Raw genomic sequence first — 8,906 nt, 5'->3', positions numbered from 1 at the left:
TCACATAGCTAAATTGGTTAAGAATCAAAATGATGTAGATATTTTAAATTAAATTTAGTTATATATATTTTGTTTGATTTTTGATGTAAATCGAATTAAATTGATTTGATTTATATTATATATGATGTATCAGTAGTAAATCGAATTAACTTGATTCGATTTACTACTAATACAACATATATGTAGAATTCGAATCAACTTGATTTGATATATTACTGTACAACACATATACTAAATCGGATAAGTTTGATTCGATTTACTATTAATACAGATTATTACAGATTATTGACATTTCTTATTTTTAAATTATTCATTAACTTTGAAATATAAATATCAATAAGAAAATATTCTCATTAATTTGCTTTGAAATAAAATATCAAAAAATCAAAACGAATAAGAATAAAAATTTAAATTCTGTATTTTAGGTCAAATTCCAAAAAATCTACATTTTCACAAATTTATTATAAATTCAAAACGGAATAATAAACGATTTCTAAAAATTTGTTAAAAATCATCATTTGATTCATTAACATCTAAAGAATCATTATTACCAGAGTTTTTTATGTTAAAAAAATTAATATAAGAGAAAAGGACAAATAGGCTCCTGACCTTTTGCCCCATTTTAATTTCGTCCCTAACCATTTGAAAATACTTTTAAATTCCTCACATGCTCAAAAATTGAACGGATTAGTCCCTCCGTGCAAATGCCTCCGTCCGACCCAATGAAAAAGTCTAACATGACCTGGTGTTACGGGTGCACACGTGGCATATAAGTGGAATGGTAGTTTTGAAAACTGGACAAAAAAGTCCTTCTCCCTCAAAACTACGTCATTTTATGTGACAACCAGTTCTCCCGCCCCATTCCCTCACTCTCTACTGGTTCGCTCCAGTTCCTTTACCTCTCTGGCAACCACTTCACCGGCCAAATTCTAGTCGCCATGGCAAGCCGTCTCACTTGTTGAACTCGACCTCTTGTCCAACACGGGTCCAGTTCCCGACGAGTTCACATGGTGCTGGTCTTTCGTCTTGTTCGATATATCGTCTAACAGAATTTTCTGATAAGTTACCCGATTGAGATTTTCGTGAAAATGGAAGGGATTCTATTGGGTTCAACCAGTTCGAAGGGTTGCTCTTGGAGTAATTGACGGATATGTGAGTTTGGAATCGTTGGATCTAAGTTCGAACAACTTCTATGGTACAATTCTAGGAATCGTCTGAAGGAACTGTTCCTATAGAATAATCACTTCACTGGTTTTGTTCCGTCCATTCTCAACAATTGTTCCAATCTAGTGGGATTGGATTTGAGCTTTAACTACTTGAATGGAAGTATCCCTTCCATTTTGGGGTCACTCTCCAACTTCGATCATATGGCTGAACCAGCTCACCGGTGAGATTCCGCAGGAGCTAGGTAACATAAAGACGCTAGAATTTGATTCTAGATTTCGATGAGCTAACAGGAAGCATCTCTGCCGGTTTAAGCAATTGCACGCAGTTGAATTGGTCGAACAACAGGCTCACGGGGGAGATTCACTTGGATTGGAAAGCTTTTGAATTTGGTGATCTTGAAGCTTAGCAACAATTCATTCTCTGGAAGTATTCCACCGGAGCTGGGCGATAGCCATAGCTTGATTTGGTTGGATCTCAATACCAATAAGCTGACCGGAGCAATAACGCCAAGCAGTCGGGGAAGATTGTGGTGAATTTTATCTTAGAGTGAATTTCAGCTTGAGCTTGAGTGGAACGGTAGTTTTGAAAATTGGATAAAAAAGTCCTCCTCCCTCATATGCCACCTGTAATGCAAGGTCATTAGAATGGAGCCACGTCAGACTTGTTCATTGGGTCTGACGGAGACATTTGCATGGAGGGACTAATCCGTCCAACTTTTAAGGAGGTGAGTGACTTAAAAGTATTTTCAAATAGTTAGGGACAAAAATGTTTGCGGGACAAAAAGTCAAAGATCTATTTGTCATTTCCTCTTAATATAAAGTAGTTCTCCAAAGTGGCATAGAAATTAAAACTTGGATCTTTCTATAGTCAGAAATAACAGTTAGTTATACAATATAAAAATACTAACTATATTTATATAGTGAAATGCATCAAACCCACCAAGCTTAAATTCTGGAAAACACCAAAAGATCCATGACTGAAGTAACTACAACGGACCAGCCAATTTAACAACGTGCCTATTGGCAACACGGCACATACATCGATATACCCTAAAAGCGCGGCAGACCCTAACTATATCTGCCCAAGTCCTCTAGTCTAGCTACGTAAGGCAGCCACTGGATGTGAAGACGTGTCCTAGACTTGTCCCCAAATAGCTAAGTCGATAGCAACATCATGATGTATGCCCTCGTAAACTACCTCACAATCTCCTCATCTGTACCCTTAGGCAGCTCATTGAATGTATCTTGCATCTATGTGCACTTCACAGTGAACTTGTCAATACAATCTGGTGGAGGTAACACACTAATATCTCATTGAACCAAATCCATAGAGGTCGACCCCCCTCAATATATGTCTCGAAGTTTGTCAAACATCCACTAACGTACTCACCGTCAATAGGAAGGCCTAGCTGTTACACCACATCTTGTAACGTAAAAGTGCACTCCTCAAATGGCATATGAAAAGCATGCGTCTTTGAACGCCATCTCTACATAAAAGCGTTAACTAACGGCTCATCCAGTCTAAATTAATGGTCATTAAGTCTCGCAAAATTATACAATCTGACAATCTACAAGTATGGTATGATTTACTCATTAAGGGACATACCATGCTGTCTTCTCATGCTAATAATACATCGGATCGGCTGCAATTATGATAAAAAAAGTTAATAAAATCTAAGAACTTTTTAATAAAATTGATGACAATATTATCCCAAAATATTAAGGTCCGATCTAAAACCATACATCTTACTCTAATCTAATCTTATTAATAGAAACTAAATTCTCATTACATCTACATTCAACTAACACTAACATTTCTAATTCATAAAATAAACCTTAGGTTAGGTCACTAATACCACCAACATTTCTAATTCAAGATTTCTAACAAAATTTGTTCTCATTAAGCGATCTAATATTTATAGTCAAATACTACTAAATAAATATTGCTAACATATTTTATCTAACTAAAAAAAATTATTTCCTTACATTTTCATTGTGCGACTTCATCCAAGTGATAGATACGATCTGGGTCGTCTTCCATATATGGAGTTTTGAATATTTCCTTAGAGAATTCTCTCTTGGTACGTGTGGTTAATTAATGTTTATGACAAATGTAATTGTAATTCGTATCTACCCAATTCGAACTCTTTTATGGAGTTTGCCACTAGTAATTCGAAACAACTAGCTTCGATTTAGTTAGGGATGCACATTGTGTAAATCGAATTTGATGGATTTAATTTACTGTGGGTCTGAAAACCATTAAATCGAAACTACTTCATTCGATTTACTATGGTCTTTCTGATAAACCACTATTTTACGGTTTATCTTGTGTTCAATTGAGTGAATTTTATCAATTTTTCATACACTTATCCATACAAAATGCATGGTTTTACATTTTCCTTTCTAATCTTGTGCTATGATTGAAAACATGCTTCTTTGGTCTTAATTTAGCTAATTTTAATCCCCTCTTATTACCATTCGATGCCGTGATTTGTGTGCAAAGTATTTTCAGGTCTCATAGGGCAGGAATGTCTTAAAGGACAGAAAGGAAACATACAAAAATAGAAGGAAAGCACAAAAATAAAGTTTTGAAGAAAAGGCAGCGACGCGGACGCATGGATGACACGAATGCGTGCCTAGCGCGAAATGGCATCGACGCGAACGCGTGACTGACGCGGACGCGTGCCTTGAGCAGAACGCAAATGACGCGTACACGTGACCGACGCATACGCGTGACAAGAAAGAACTTCAATTCACGCGAACGCGTGACCCACGCGCTCGCGTGATAGATGCCACGTATAGGAATCTGCAAAAAATGCCCCCAGCAATTTCTGGACCCTTTTTCGGCCCAATTCCAAATCCAAAAACACAGAATATAAGTCAGAGAATGGAGGAAACTAAAGGGGAGATCGAACAATTCATACAACATTCATAATACATAATTTTAGGTTTTAGATGTAGTTTTCAGAGAGAGAGGCTTTCTCCTCTCTCTGAAGTTTTAGGATTAGGATTTCAATTTCTTCTCAAGTTCAATGTTCCTTTAATTTATTTTCTACTTTTATTTATTCTATTACTTTAATTGTTATTTATCTTTTCAAATTGGCTTATGAACCATTCATGTTATGATTTTCTTAATTAATGCAATTTGAGGTATTTCAGACTTATGATTATCTTATTTATGATACTTTCAACTTAATTATTAATTTATTTTCTCCCTTTGGCTTTGGTTAAGTAATTGGTAACACTTGAGTTATCAAACTCAGTAGTTGATTGGAAATTAGGATTGTTGATTAAGTTGAATCCCTCTACATCTAGTCTTTTCATAGAAGTTGACTAGGACCGAGGAATCAAGTTAATTAGTCCACCTGACTTTCCTTATTTAGTAAGGATTAACTAAGTGGGAGCAATAACAATTCTCATCACACCTGATAAGGATAACTATGATAGAAATTCCAGTTCTTATACCTTGCCAAGAGAATTTCTAATTATTAATTTATTTTTCTTGTTATTTAAATTACTTGTTCCTTATTTCAAAAACCCAAAAATATACTTTTTCCATAACCAATAATAAATCATACTTCTCTGCAATTCCTTGAGAGACGACCCGAGGTTTAAATACTTCGGTTATAAATTTTATTGGGTTTGCTTAAGTGACAAACAACTTTTTTTGTATGAAAGGATTATTACTTGGTTTAAAAACTATACTTACAACGAAAATTTATTATGAATTCTAAACCATCAATCTTCAGTTCATCACTTTCCTAAATCGAATCTATTTCATTCGATTTACTATAATTGCAGCTAAATCGAATCTACTCCATTCGATTTACATGGAGTATAATAAATCGAGTTTAGTAGCTTCGATTTATATAAAGTAATCATTCAATTCGAATATGCATGTAACGTGTTTGATTTTGGGACATTCATATAATATTAAATACCATTTTATTTGTTTAGGTGCTTTACCCTTTTTTTTATTACACATAATACACTATACATATGTTCCTTTGGTGTAAAATGTACATTTTTATATTCAAGGTTTATATTTTTCTTAATAATTATTATGGTTACTGTTCATACCCTGACCTAACGCTAAGGCCCAGAAACAAATAAGAGGCCCAATCCAAAGGAATTTACCCTCACTTTGCACCGACCTTTCCTCGAAAGGTCGGTTATTACCACGACTTGTTCTAAAGAAGTCGGGGACAAGGATTAGCTGGCAGATAATACTCATTCAAGTAAGTAACTGCCCCTAAAATATCTCAACCCACTTTCAGAAGCCATATCCCAACTTCCCTAAGATAGAGGGACAGTTATCCCCATTTAAAGGTGGAACTACTTCAACGGTGGTTATTGGCTCACCACTATAAATACACTGAGACCCCTCAGGTATTACTAAGTTCCAATACTCTCTAAACTTGCTTAGACCCTTGCTGACTTAAGCATCGGAGTGTCTTTGCAGGTACCACCCCCCATTCTCTCACACTTACAAGTTGGACGGAGGCTCCCAAACGCAAACCTGCTCGGAGGCTTCCATCCTCAGACGATTGGGCCAACCTAACGAGTCCAGCCCATTAATCACCGGTTACCCATCGTAACATTGGCGCCGTTTCCGAGGACCCGAGATATCAACCAGTGATGGCGGACAACTCACCAGAAGATGGTCATACGGCGTCCGGTTCAGAACAAGAAAATCTGGACACCGGAAATAATGACGCAGACATGACCCTCCACCAAGGAGAAAACGACCAGCACAGAGAAGGAACCTGGGGGTTAAAAAATCAGAAGGTGAACTCCTCGGAGGGACGTGAGTCAGGAAAAGAAGGACCACCCCATGTGGTCGAGTTGATGGGGTTGGTCCACGGCCACCAAGGTCATTTAGAACAGTTGGAATATGAATTAGAACGACAACGAGAAACGGAGAGAAATCTAAGGGAAGAGATAGAGCGACGAAAAGAGTTAGAAGAAAAACTCTTGAAGCTAGAATCCTCTCTTAGAAGTCGGAACTCCCGCGGCGACCGAGAAGAGTCGCCCTTGGGAGGAGAGGATCCGTTCAGTGAGGACATAATGAGGGCAAAAGTTCCAAGAAACTTCAAAAGCCCTGATATAAATCTCTATGACGGAACCACAGACCCGAAGCATCATTTAAGCAATTTCAAAAGTTGGATGTATCTGGCTGATGCTTCTGATGCAACTCGTTGCAAAGCTTTCCCAACCACCTTGTCAAAAGCAGCGATGAAGTGACAGCCTCCCTCCAAGGTCGGTCACCAGTTTTGAGGACCTCTCGCGAAAGTTTTTAATACGGTTTTCCATCCAAAAGGATAAAGTAAAGCACGCACCAAGCCTCCTGGGAGTAAAGTAGGAGGTCGGAGAATCTTTACGAGATTACATGGAAAGGTTCAATAAAGCGTGCTTAGAGATTCAAGACCTGCCCACAGAGGCAATTATCATGGGGCTAGTAAATGGACTCAGAGAAGGTCCCTTCTCCCGGTCCATATAAAAAAGAAACCCCACCTCCTTGAGCGATGTACAAGAAAGAGCAGAAAAGTACATCAACATGGAGGAGAATGCCAGGTTACGAGAACCCAGTTGGCGACCTGGACACCCTTACTCAGCAAAGGAGAAAGAAAGGGAGCCTAAGAAAAAAGAGGAGGTCGGTCCCGATAGGCCGAGGAGATATCACTCTTATACTCCTCTAAAAGTTTTCATAGTGGACGTATACAGAAAAATCTACAAAACTGAAAGACAGTCGCCCCCCAGACCCATCAAAAATAAAGGGGGGGAGCCGCGGCGATTACTGTGAATACTATAAGGTGTATGGTCACTCAACAAATTATTGCTACGACCTTAAAAATGTGATATAAAAGTTGGCCAGGGAAGGTCGACTTGACAGAAACCACATGGAAAGGTTGGACAATCATGGAAAAAGAAAGCGAGATGACGGGGACAGAAGAGACCCACCACCACAAACCCCAGAAAGGCACATACATATGATCTCGGGGGTTTTGCAGGAGGGGGACTCACTAAGTCATCTCGCAAGAGACACCTGAAGCGAGTTCACCAAGTCGGGAGCGAATCACCCGACCTCCCAACTATCTCATTCACCAAAGAGGATGGGCAAGGGGTAATGCCTGGGCACGATGATAACCAAGATCCTGAAAAACACCCATCTCCATAGAACGCTAGTAGACCAGGGGAGTTTAGCCGACATCCTTTTCAAGCCCGCATTCGACAAACTAGGGTTGGACGAAAAGGAGTTAAGGGCTTACCCTGATACCCTGTACGGGTTAGACGACACGCCAATAAAACCACTAGGGTTCATACCCCTCCACACAACTTTTGAAAAGGGGGAAAATCCAAAACTCTAAGCGTAGACTTTATAGTCGTCGACGTCGGGTTAGCATATAATGCCTTGATCGGCAGGACTACCCTAAATCGGCTTGGAGCGGTGGTGTCCACCCCTCACCTTTACATGAAATTCCCAACATATGCCGGGATAGCAACGGTGTGGGGAGACCAGAAATTGGCAAGAAAATGCTACAATGAAAGCCTGAACCTGAGAGGAAAGGGCAAGGAAGTTCACACCATAGAGCTCGGCGGAGCAAGAACCAAAGAAGAGCTGCGACCGGGAGACAAAATTGAAGAAATTCAAGTCGGTGAGGAGGAAGGAAAGAACACTAACATAGGAGCCAACCTAGAGGAAAACCTAAAACAAAGATTGACAAAGCTCTTACGAGACAATTCCGACCTCTTTGCCTGGAAAGCTTCCGACATGCCAAGGATAGACCCCGAGTTCATGTCCCACAGACTCTCAGCATATTCTGGATCGCAACCTATATAGCAGCGACGACGTAAGCTCGGTCCAGAAATGGCTCAAGTGGTAAAAGAGCAGGTAGAAGCGCTCTTAGAGGCCGGCTTCATCAGGGAGGTCAAGTATCCGACATGGCTAGCAAACGTAGTACTAGTCAAAAAACAAAACGGCAAGTGGATGATGTTTGTTGACTACACCGACCTTAATAAGGCATGTCCTAAAGACCCATATCCTCTTCCAAGCATTGATACTCTACTAGACTCCAGCTCAGGGTATCAATACTTGTCGTTTATGAATGCTTACTCGGGATACAACCAAATCCCGATGCACAAGTCGGATCAAGAAAAAACATCATTCATCACGCCTAGAGCAAACTACTGCTATGTGGTCATGCCTTTTGGATTAAAAAATGTTGGGGCCACATACCAAAGGCTGATGAATAAGGTGTTCGCTCTCCACCTTAGAAACTTAATAGAAGTCTATGTAGACGACATACTAGTAAAAATCAAGGAGGAGACCGACCTCTTGACAGACCTCTCGCAAATCTTCAACACCATAAGGTTACCCATCGTAACAGCTACTATGTTATATTTTTCTTAAGTTTAATATATTACTAAATGTAGTTTTTTTTAAAATTCTTTTGTCTTTTATCTTATCTTAATTTTTTTTGCAGATATAATTTTATTAAGAATTTTAAGATAACATTGGACATAAAATTTGAAAATTTATTGTTAAAATACTTCGATACATAAATAAAAATACAGTTTATAGATATATAATGATTAAAATTAGAGACACAAACTAAATTTTTGGTTATTTACAAAAAATATATATACGTATTTTTTAATAAAAGATAAGACATTAATTTATTACATATTACGTCTTTTTTTAATTAATCTAATTATTTTGTGATTTTTTTATTATGTAGT

The sequence above is a fragment of the Arachis ipaensis genome, chromosome B03 (assembly GCF_000816755.2).
Source record: "Arachis ipaensis cultivar K30076 chromosome B03, Araip1.1, whole genome shotgun sequence".
NCBI lineage: Eukaryota > Viridiplantae > Streptophyta > Magnoliopsida > Fabales > Fabaceae > Arachis > Arachis ipaensis.
The sequence above is the reverse complement of the archived record's forward strand: the minus strand, read 5'-3'. Positions refer to the sequence as shown.